The sequence below is a fragment of the Hibiscus syriacus genome, unplaced genomic scaffold (assembly GCF_006381635.1).
Source record: "Hibiscus syriacus cultivar Baekdansim isolate YM2019G1 unplaced genomic scaffold, ASM638163v2 tig00110302_pilon, whole genome shotgun sequence".
Classification (NCBI taxonomy): Eukaryota; Viridiplantae; Streptophyta; class Magnoliopsida; order Malvales; family Malvaceae; genus Hibiscus; species Hibiscus syriacus.
Window position 1 is genome coordinate 389,353 of NW_024062671.1, and position 12,296 is coordinate 401,648.

The window sequence follows — 12,296 nt, forward strand, 5'->3', positions numbered from 1 at the left end:
CAATAATTAAAAATATTTTAAATAAACACTACTATGTAATCTACCTGAACTATTAAAACAATTTGTATAAATAAAAGTATAGTGAGTGAACAGTTGAGTGGCTATAAATAAAAGTATAGTGAGTGAACAGTTGAGTGGCCATCCGACCATTCAATCGGCGATGGAGGAGGTTTCAGCAAGCGTTGAACACATACAAATAAAACAATTGAAGTATATTTTTCTATAAATTAAACCATTTTAACGAATATTTAAAAATATATAAACACACTAATTATTGATGACGTGCACACTTTATAAAGGTAGATACTTTAACTTAAGACCTTTAAGAAGAATATTATTTCCTTTTATCACTGAGGTAACATGATTAATTGTACAAAATATACAACAGATTAATTTATGGTAAAAAAAACAATATAAAAGACTTAACTTAATACTTTAGAAGAAAAACAATACTTAAAAAACCCAAAACCAAGCTGAAAATCAAGATCGGGCATTTCCAAGAGGAAGTATATGAAAAATAAGCACATAAAGCATGTATTAATCATCGAATACTCGCCAATGCAGGATACGGCATATTACAAAAGCCAAATTTGCATGTTTTATCAGCTCAGTGAACATATATAAACCATATTCAAGAAATCAAAAAATTGTTATGAAATGCAAATATCCACATGTATTCTTGCTATTGGAGCATCTCATAAAATAACTTTCTAATCTACATTTTTGGCTAGAAATCTCACTATACATGTAACTTTCCGCATATGAGAACAAAAACCCATAACGGACCGGAAACTGCACCTTCTATGCTCGGTGGACTTCAACCTGCAAAAATGTCGTTCTTTCACATCATCAGAAACTATTGAGTCCGCAAGTAGCACATTTAGAAAAAATCTGCTAACAAATTGATCTCTTTTAGTTGAAGTTGCAATTATAAAAGCATAAAATAGAACAGAATCCTTCATTATACTAGTAGCAGGGTGTACTGCAGGCTTTGTGGAAGGGGAAAGCCGCAAGTTTCGACGAAATTTATAATGAGCCCAGGAGTCCAACCCAGAAATCACAATCGCCATAAATATTTCATAGAACTTTCGAAAACTACTTTAAATGTATGTTGATCACGATATGCTTGCCCCAGGAGTCCAACCGATCTCTCTCCCAAAAGCCTCGTCATCAAATTCTTCATTATTGGAATTTTCTTGACATAGCAATTTGCTTTCTTTGCACAGGATGACCATGTTGAGTTACCTTGCTCAGACCCAAGATCGGTGTCAGCATTATCCTCCACATTTTGTCGATCATGAAAATCTGTCTCCATCTTTTTATCACCATCAGTGCACGGAGGATCAACATTAAGATCAGAGCCCAAATCTAGTCCTGGCTGATCCCCAGTTGCATGAAAAGCCACGGTTACAACTCCTTGATCAGGTTGTTCCACGAAATCTTTTTTCTGCCTCTTCCATTTCTTGGTGGATGAAGTACCATCATCCTCGAAATCTTCTTCTTCTCTTTCTCTATGTAAATAAACCCACAATTTCCTCTCTCCATCGAATTGTACACAAGGATCACGTTCATAATGTAAACGGTCCAAGGCCCCACTAACAACCTGATTAACTTGTGCATCAGAAACGTCTTCAACAATGTATTGGGAGTCTCTTATCAAAGTACAAACATCTGCACGGGTGCCAATACTTCCAGGCAATCTGGCAGCCGCGTCTCTCACAATGCAAAGAATTGTAACATGTGGTGGCCGGTAACGTTTCAGCATAAAATGATCTCGAGCCTTTGAAGTTGGTTTACCTCCACACCTTCGCAAAGGAGCAACGACTGATTTTTTGCCATCAGCAGCTGTGTAAGAGAAGGCTCTGTCAGGAATAGAATACCTCAGAAGCTCCTCCCTTCGGAAATAAGCTCTCACTTCCTCAGAACTTGGGCTAATGGTGTTAAGGCTCTTCTGAGCTTTTAGATCTCTAAACCTTTCTTTCTCATCTAAATTGAATTGCATCAATTCAAGCGGTGGCGTAGGAAGGCTCCCTATTTGTTGGAGAGTCTCCTGACCATTTGTTAGCCAATTTGCAAATGAATCAACCAACTTGACAAGCACTTTGTGGGGAAGACCCCAGGCTTCAGGTGATGTAACCTCCTCAATAGTCTCATGATCATTTGAGCTATGCACAACAGGACAACCCAATACCAACTTTTTGTGGACTTTTCATAGGCAACAAGTGCCTTCCAGCCTTTTGCTCCCAAAGGCGCTGTTTTTGATGAGAAAATTTTCAGAACTCCCCAAACTAAATCTTGGAGCGGCTCTTGCGTCTCAAGGATACATGGATCTCCAGGATTCACTGTCACACGACTTACAATCTCTTGAACAGTTAGAGAAGGCACACTTGCTTGCACCTGATGTTCCAAATTATTGCTAACTGCACTTTCACTATAAAGAACCCCATTCATACCACCTTCCTGCTTTCCATTCTGCTCCTCTCTAGGTTTGCTAACCTCTACAGAATCTTCTGGAAGTGGACTAATCATTGCCAAGCGAACTGAAGAAAGAAGATGTATAATTGAGAATGAGAAACTGGTATGAACAGTGGGAGTAATCAAAGTAAATGGCTTTTTCTGTGGTTTGGCTTCGATCTTCACATCTAAGGCTCCTACTTCTGCAAGGTGTGCTTCAGAAGCTTTGTTATCAAGAGCACCAGTATCAACCTTGAGTTTTCGTTTTCCTTTCTTCTTTAAGAAAAGGGAATCATTAGTTTGCTGCTGAAGGTTGGACTGCAGGTTACCACCTTCACCCCTTCCATTGGTATGTGCCACATACTCCTTCCCCTTTCTCTTCTTTGTCACTTTGTTGCACCCTAGCAAAGAAACTGCATATTTTTCATTGCAATCGTATGCTTCAGTGCTTTGGCCTTTCTTTCCATTCCACCCAGATTATACTCATTTGTTAATGGTTCTGTCACAGGTGAAGCATCCTCCTCATCAACAAGGTAGTTGTGCAGATAATTTGACTGAGACAAAGACTGATCATAGACAAGTTCACCTTTCTGCCTTTTCTGGGTAAGGTAGACCCTTGATGAGGACATGCGTAACCTGTCATTTTTACCCAACTTGTAAACTTGTTTCCTGTCAACCTCGTCCAAGGTGTTATACGCAGAGTAATGCAAGGGATTGCTTTCATGCATTTTGCCCTTCTGTTTTCCTTTCAAATAAAAGCCATCTATTTCTGGCACATGCATATTTTCCCTGGAGCTCTTCTTGGAGTAGCGTATTATTCCATCAACTGTCCATCCATCCTTCACAGAATTTTTCATCAAAGATTTGGTCATTTTAGAATCTAGCCCAGATTTCAATGAAGATAACCGAGAATCCTTTATGACGCCACTAGGGTATGCCAATTTGCTTCTAATTAGAGGATTGCCATCATCATCATCATCAAAATGTTCAGATGAGTCAGATTCAGTTTCTTCATTTCTAATAAATGCTCTACTACCTTTCGGAACATTCATAACAGGTCCTCCATTTTGCACATAGTTCCCTCTAATCTTCTTTTGTGATGGTTTCATTCTACTGTCAGACTGCAAGTATTGGTCATTCATCAGTGATGAAGAAACTGTATGAGAAATAAAACCGAAATCAGGAGACTCTTGCCCTGTTTTCCATTTCTTGCCCCTAATATTCCAATCATCAGATCTGAGTGAAGAATCCAGAGAGAAATCTTCTCCTCGGTTCTTATTCTGAGAAAACATTTCAGCACCTTCAGATAAGTCAACTTGACTCCCTTTCAATGGCAATGGTGGATTTCGGCCTTTCAAAGATTTTTTTTGTTTCGCGACTGCAGATTGAAGCTGGTTTTCAGAATACTTGGCCTTCTTGGCAAAATCATTGAATGTTCTCATGTTTGGTGGCTTTGAAGTATACACTTTTGCCTCCGACAACTGATTCATATTCCTGTTCCTACCATGGGCCTGCAACTCCTGCTTTGAAGAAAAAGGCAAATCCAAGTAACTATCACCAGCTAATTCTTCCGCTCTTAAACGGCCGTACTTTTTCCCTGCTCTCAATGAACCAGAATTACCCATGGTGCTGTCACGCACAACATTTCGGTGTCGTTGAGAACCTGTTCCGAACATTGGGTCTTCAGCTTCATCATCCAACCTCATCCAATCCCTAGGCCCGTGCACTGCCCCTGACTTATATGTCTGTCGAGGAAGAGTTCCTGGGAAACCATATGGCTCAGAATTCATATCCAAATCGGGGTAAACGCAGTTACCATACTCTTTGGCAGAAGGAAATTTGGACCCTCCTGTCTTGAGTTTACCTTTTGGATTCAGCTTCCCATATTTTTCTGGTTCCAATGCCATCAACTGTCCTCTGGAGATGAATTCTAAATTCGGTTCGAACCCATAGTCAGAGTACCGAGCCGTTTTATGCAAAACCTTCCTGTCCTTAACCCTTTTGCTCCAAAATCCTTCACCCAAATCCTCTCTTCTGGATGATTCAGAATCTCATCTTCCAATTTCTCTTGCATCAAACTCTTTTGACTTCTCATAATACTCAAAACACGAAGTTGCTCCTCAATACTATATCCCCTACACTTAGCCCATATGTCCCTTATTTGACAAAGATTGACAACCATATTATTCTGATGCTTTCTCAAATGATGGTAATGCCGCCGCTTCTGAAAGAAATTCAAACCCTCCTGATAAAGAGTGACCCTCGGCTCACACAACCCTCCTTTCAACATATCAAATAACTTCTTCATAGGACTTCCAAAATGAAAATTATCACCCTTAAGAAGGTCATTCAAAGTCCGCATAAATGTACCCTGATCCATGTCGGGTAGAAACTTAGCAAGGCTAAATCTATCCTCATCGCTTAAACACTCATTCCACACATCAAGAGATAAAATATCTTCCAATCCAAGAAGGTCGTACAACTCAAAAGGAACTGAACAAGTCGAGTTCCCAACTTGGCAAAATTCAGCCTCAGTCTCACCCAATTCCAATAAATCATAGTCGTCGGAACCTGCTCCTGAATCGGCATCATCAAATTCATCATCATCATCACTACCATCAGAAACAACAACTGAGCTTTGACGTTGAATCTCATCTTCATCACTTGATACAGTCGTCTCCATAAAACAAGGTGAAAATTCCGAATCAAACCGTGAAACCTTTAAGTTATTCTTCTCAATCGCCATCATAATATAAAACACCAAACAAAGAACAGTCTAATCCTCAATTCAACCAAATGTTTGTAAAAAAACCTTATTTTCAGCGTTTCGGAATATCGCGCCAATTCATCATATTCAAAACCCTAAGAGAAACAAATAAATAAAGAAATTCTCAATATTTGAACTTAAAAAAACAGCATTAAAAACAAATACAATAAAATATATAAGAATGAAATTAAATTGAGGAAAGAAAAATACATGGCTAGGAAGAATATCGGCTGTAAAAATTGCGAGACTCGATGAATATAAGGTTTGGAAATTTCTTCCTTTTTTTCTAATCGGAGAAAAATAAGGAGCAAAAAAATACAGAGAATTGGTTAATCTGAGAAACCCTAAAGGGAGTTAAAATAAAATTAGAAAGGGAAGGGTAGGGTAGGGATGGTGAAGAAGACGGTGGTGACGTGGAAGGATGGGAGACGTTGGATGGATATTAGAGGAGAAAAGACGAAAAAGGACATGGCAGAGAGGGAGGGGAAGAAAATAATGAGTGGAAGTGAAAGAGGGTGACTCGACTGTGCATGACTCAGTGATTTCGGTCGAGTTCGTGCGAAAGGAGCACGAAAGAGAATACACCATGATTTAGGAAGTTTACCGCCGTTGGATCTGTCCCCGTTTTGACCCTACCTATTTCTTCGACGTCGTTTCATCCCCTTCGTTTCTTTTTCAGTTCCTTCGTTCCAATAAATAGGATTGTTTATTGGAATAAAATAAAAATATTAATGACCGAAAAATAATTAGAAGAACACGTCAATTTAAATTGTAAAGGGTAAATTTGTTTATAAGTGATGATGATTTTGTTTGAAGTTATATTATGTTGTAAATAAACGAGAGATTATTTTATATTTTAAATTTTATCAGTAATTATTGATGATATTATTAAATTTATTAGCTGTTATCAATAATTTTGATGTTATTTTAGAAGAAGTTTGCAGCTAAAGAAAACTTGACCTTCATAGATGAAACATAAATGGTTAAAAGGGAATGAAAGACAGGTGAAAGACGCTTGCAATTGAGAAGAACGTTTTTCTTTTGGAAAATAATTTGAGTGACCGAAAATGCTTTATAATATATGATTTTAACTAAATTTTTTTTTATTTGCAAAAATAACCAACGAATTCGTAACTCAATTTCGAATTCGCAACACGAAAGCCAATTTTGCAACACAAATTTCTGTTTCGCAACTCGATTTTCGAATTTGCAACGCGAATTTAAATTTCGCAACTCAGCTTTTAATTTCGTAACACAAATGTTTTGGGTATATAAACTACGCAACTCATAACCTAAACCCTAAATCGTAACTCAATCCATCTCCATCTCTCACTTTCTCCGGCGACATCCGTTCCCACCTCCGACGACATCCGTCTCCATCTCTAATCTTTTCAACATAATTTTTTTTCTATATAATTTTTCAATGATTTCTCTCCCAAATTATCAAGTATCAACTTAATAAAGGTATGTTTTTCTCTAAGTTAGTGATGATATCTAGTTTATAGCTCGTTTGTTTAGTAAATTATTTTATTTACAATTTGTAGAATGAAATCATCTAATGTTGATCATGTTTGGATAGATTTGTGTTATGGAGGGTCATGGGAGAATGTTAATGGTGTTTTACAATATATGCCTTTACCTATGAATCTTCAACTAAAACTGTCATTAAAAAAGTTAACTTATGAAAATCTAATGTTACGTGTTTCAAAGAAATTGAGTTTAGAGCCTCTAAGTGGATTTAAGATATCTTATCAGAGAAAGGGTAAAGTTTATTTGTTAACCAACAATGAAGATGTTGATCGATTCATTGCTTACATTAGTGTTTCGCAAGATGATGATACATTGTATGTTGTTGAACCTAGAAGTAGTGAAGTTGGGTCAATAACGGATAGAAATCAACTAAGTTCTTTAGCCCCAGTTTATGGTGCTCACAATGTACAACGTTGTTATCAACCTCAAAATTTCATGGTTCCACCACAATTTCATCACCAATAAACTTTTGTTTCACCATATTTCCAATATCAAACGCAATATCAAAAACAATCTCAAAATCCACAACTTTTCCCTAATTCAAATCCCAATCAATTTACAGACCCAAATTCGGGTTTTCGTATTGACCAGTTAGACGATGATGAGCCAATAGATAAAAATGTGAGTACTAGTCGGTATTCGAAATTTGATCTTGGTCAATACCCAGACTTTGATCTTGGTCAATACTCAAATTTTGATTGTGTTTCAGATCAGATTTAGGGTAAAAGTAAAGAAGAAACATACCCTGCTTATTACAATAATGATTTTGATATTGGTAGTACCCGGATTTTGATGATGATTCAGATCAAATTTGGGGTAAAAGTCAAGAAGAAGATGAAACAGTCGCTACCGAGGAAGATGTTGTTGATGATAATGAGGAGGAAGTTATGACTGTGAAAGAACATGTTGAATATTCATTCTGTAATTCATATAATCCTGAAGAAGAAGAAGAAGAAGAAGAAGAAGAAGTTCCCAAAGAAAATAAAATAAAATTCATGGAAATATAAAGGTTGTTAAGAAAGAGTCATGGGAGTATAACTGGAATATGGCAGAATTACTTCTGATACCGGAAGAAGAGTTGGTAAAGATAGCAGTTGATTGTACACAAAAGTTATTCGTATCAAGAAAGATGATTGTTTTGATACAAAGAAAGACTTGAAGATAGCTTTGTATACGAAATGTGTGAAAGATGGCTATCAACTAAAAGTTAACAAATCAAGCAAAGATCGTTTCGAAACAAATTGTAAGATTGACAAAAACTGTACGTGGCGTATGATTGCAAAGAGGATAAAAGATTGCGAAAATTTTCAAGTTAGGACTTTATTTATAAACATACATGTTCAAGAACCCAAGTTTTTCCTCACCATAGACAGGCAAACAAAAAGGTGTTGGGTAATTTTCTGGCTGAGTTGATGTTTTTGAATGGCATGGTATATCGGGGTCATGAAATTATGACTGACATGAATGCTTGATTTAATATTAGTATCTCATATTCTCAAGCTTGGAGAGCCAAATGTTATGCCTTGGAATTGTTGGGGGGTCGCCAGAAGCATCGTTTGCCCAACTGCCGGCTTATTGTCACAATTTAAAGTTGAAAAATCCTGGGTCAGTAACTCATATCAAAATAGATAGAGATGGACGTTTTGAGTTGCTATTTATTACCATTGGTGCTACGGTTAGTAAATCAATATAATTTTGTTGAGTCATTTTTTAGTTACATGCATTTCACATTTAAATGATTATATTTTTTGTGTATATTATTTTGTAGATTCGTTCGTTTGTTACCTGTATGCGCCCATTTATTATAGTTGACGGAGCACATTTGAAAGGTCGATACCTTGGAACAAACTTATTAGCAGTAGTCATGGATGCTAACAATTGGATACTACAATAGCTTATGGGGTTGGCAAATCTAAAACCTCTGATTCATGAATATGGTTTTATGGGGCATCTTAGGGATTGCATAGGTCTTATTAGCAATCTGACAATCATATCTGACAGGGCAAACTCAATTGATAACGCTATTAGAAGGTGTTTCTCATATACTTTCATGGACTTTGTGGTGTTCATTTGTAAAGAAATCCAAAATCAAGGTCTGCTGGTATAAAAAATCACAAATGGATATACTGGAAGGCTGTAAAAACTTATCGAGAAATGGATTTTAATAAGCATATAAATTGTTTAAGGCGTGTTTTGCCTTAATGTGCTCAAACACTAGAAGATGTCGGGTTTGAAATATGGTCAAGAGTACATCAACTTGGAGCAAGATATGATTTCATGACGTCTAATAGTGCAGAATCAACCAACGCTCTAAGTCGTCATTCCCGAAAATTACCCATTACTATGTTAATGGAGTTTTTTCGAGCCTTATTCAACAGTGGTACTATAAGAAAAGAAACAATGCAGATATTATTTCTTTAAATTCGTAACTTATCATATTTAATAGATTTTACTAAGTATTATTTATTTAATATTATAGAAACATTAGATCGTCGTGTTATACCATGGACTGAAAAAAAAGATAACGAAACATGTTGTGAAGTCAACGTCATGGAGAGTTGAACCATGTTCAAACACTTTGTTTGAAGTCTTGGATAATAACTTAAATGGGCTTGTCGATCTAAATGCAAAGACGTGTAGTTGTATGAAATGGCAAACATCTAGTTATCCGTGTGGTCATGTTATAAAAGTTGCTCTTCATCTAACCCAAGGTGATTCAAGTGCATACGCTATGGATTGATACACTACAGAAGTATATCGACAGACTTATGCTGAGATTGTCTACCGTATTCCACATCTTTCTGAGTAGGACATACCAGATAACTTACAAACAGTTTTGCCACCAGTCATGGACAGAAGGCTACCTTGCTGACAAAAAAATCACGATCGTATATCGTCTAAGGGTGAAGAGAAGAAGATATCAACATGTAGTCGTTGCAAGGAAAGTGGTCATACAAGGTTGACCTGTAGATTATCAGTGCCATTACAATCATCTTTTCCTCCACCAAAATATGGATCTTCATCAAAATCCAAAGCTCATATGGTGTCAAGTTAAGGGAAATCAAAATCACAATCAAAATCACAATCACAATCGCCTTCACCTTTTGGGACTATTAACTTAGGTGATTTTTAGATGAAAACGTTGTATTATGCATACATGAATCTGTGGTAAACTTTTACTTGATGACTCAGAAACTTCTTAGATTTGGTTTCTAATAGTAAATATATGTTAATGGAATTTTTATCTTATAAAGATTATATTTTCATTCACTATGTTGTTACAGACATAGCTGATTCATTGATGTTACAGACATAGCTGATTCATTGATGTTACAGACATAACATGGTGGTTTATCTACTTTGTGGATGACTTTTTCTCTCCAATTTATGCTCAACTTGGCATTGATATATTTGGTGAGCATCTAAATTAGCTAGTAGCTTAAAAACTTTTCTTTGCATCTCCCTTCTAGACGGTGAAATTGTTTAATGGTTTATTAAATCCTTACCCTTTCTTTCAATTGGACCTTGGAGTTTGTAAATTTATAATATCTTTCCTTAAGGCCACTGAATGATGGAGGATTATTGCACTGTAATTTTTTTGAGGGATTATGGAAAACTGTGATAAATTGATAATTGTGAGAGCTTGGATGATACTTATTATCATATACTATCTTTTCAAAATTTCCTTATGCTTGCAGCCTAAGTGATACTTATTAGCATTATTCATATGAAATTGGCAAGAATGAGACTTTGATAGCATGAAAATAAATAGACTCACAGATATATGTATATATTCTGGACATTTTTGCCTGGGGTAAAGAGGTTATTAAATTGTAGTTTTTCATATCCTTAACATGGTATATTATTTCTATATACACTACAAGAATGCTAAATGACTTTCAACTGGTGTCATTTTGCAAATAATTTACCCTTATTACATGTACTAATGTCAATATGTTTGTCATTTTTTTGTTAGGAATCTCTTTACTTTCATATTTTTGCAACAAGTATGAAACATAATATAGTTCATATTTCTCTACATAAACAGGTGAAACTTTGAACAATGAACACCATAATGAATCAAATCTAATATTCTATGTAACAAGACAAATTTGCAACTCAAATTCGCAACTCGAAACTCAAATTCGCAACACGAAAATCGCAACTCGAAAATGAAATTCGCAACCGAATTTTGAATTCGCAACTCGAATTTCATTTTCGAGTTGCGATTTTTATTTTTGAGTTGCGATTTTTGAGTTGCGATTTTCGTGTTGCGAATTTGAGTTTCTTGAGGGTGTTATTTTCAAGTACCTGCATATATATATGAAACGAGTATTTGCCATCCATCTTTGGAAAGACGCTGTTCTAGCAGCTCTATGGCAAAAATTTGAGGCCTTCCAGTCTTGCTACAAGCCTACCTAAGGCATTTCTCAGGTTCTGTTTGGTTTACATTTGTTTTTAGCTATTTTTGCAATTAATGAAGAAAAGGCAAAACAAGGAGTATTCAGGATCTTAAACAGAAAATGCAAACCAATTATTACTCTATATGAATTGTATTGTTTTACTTTTAAAGGATATACAAGACATCAATGGGTATTCAGGCTACGCCATCCACATTTTCTTCAGGATCAATTTCACTTGCTTCCATTTCCTTCACTTTCTCAAGCTACCTTAAAAGGTCTAAACGTTCAGGTCCATATGTGGATGGTATCTGCCATGAAACATATTGTTAGCCATTGAGAACTAGAGATTCAACACTTGAAGTAAGACAAACAAGAGTAGGCTCAGCACTGGCCAACCACTGTCGATTACATACCACACTCTCAGAAACTTGTTCCTGCCACTCTTCTACAGTAGCAGAAGTTGCTTGCCAACTTATATCTTCATATCATAATCAAGAAAAATACTTAAATGGTCAAACCAAAATAAGTATGTTAATACTTTCTACACCCTGAAGGAAAACAATCAATTACAAATTGAGTGTGTAAAAGGTCCTACAATCAGGTCAGCCAACCAACCAAAATGCCTAAATTTGCAGTGTTAGGAAGTGGTCAAGCGTTTCAAGCTGTGGTGACTTGAAAGTTGAAACATGATCTCCATATCATAATCAAGAACCATACTATAGCTTTATCTCTTAAGATCCTAAAACTCTTCATTGGGAACCTTAATAACAGACTGAAATGTAAAGACATGCCCATGTAACCTTTACATTCTCAAACTCTTTCACGGATAGTATTACTAATTTCCACAACTTAAATGTTACCAAAAGGTTTCTTTTCTGTAGGCCAGAACTTTGGTTAGTTATATAAGTTGAATCAATGGAAGAGATCATTCATTATTTTAAAGCTTCCATTGGAAACATCCAAATTAAATTAAAGATTCCAGTGTTATTAAATTCAAGAATCGACTTCAGCTTTAATTTTTATGAAGAACGCAATTTACAGAACAGTTCAAGTTCCCTTTTCTTAAAGGTTTTCTCAAATTAAGTTCCATATAATTAAAGATGCTTACTTACGACACAAATAAAAAACAATAGAATTAGCTC

General features: G+C 35.9%; 1 pseudogene; it reads right to left on the minus strand.

Annotated features, from left to right (window-relative positions):
* Positions 1-805: 805 nt before the first annotated feature.
* Positions 806-5,316, minus strand: LOC120116686 (annotated as a pseudogene).
* Between the last annotated feature and the right edge of the window lie 6,980 nt (positions 5,317-12,296).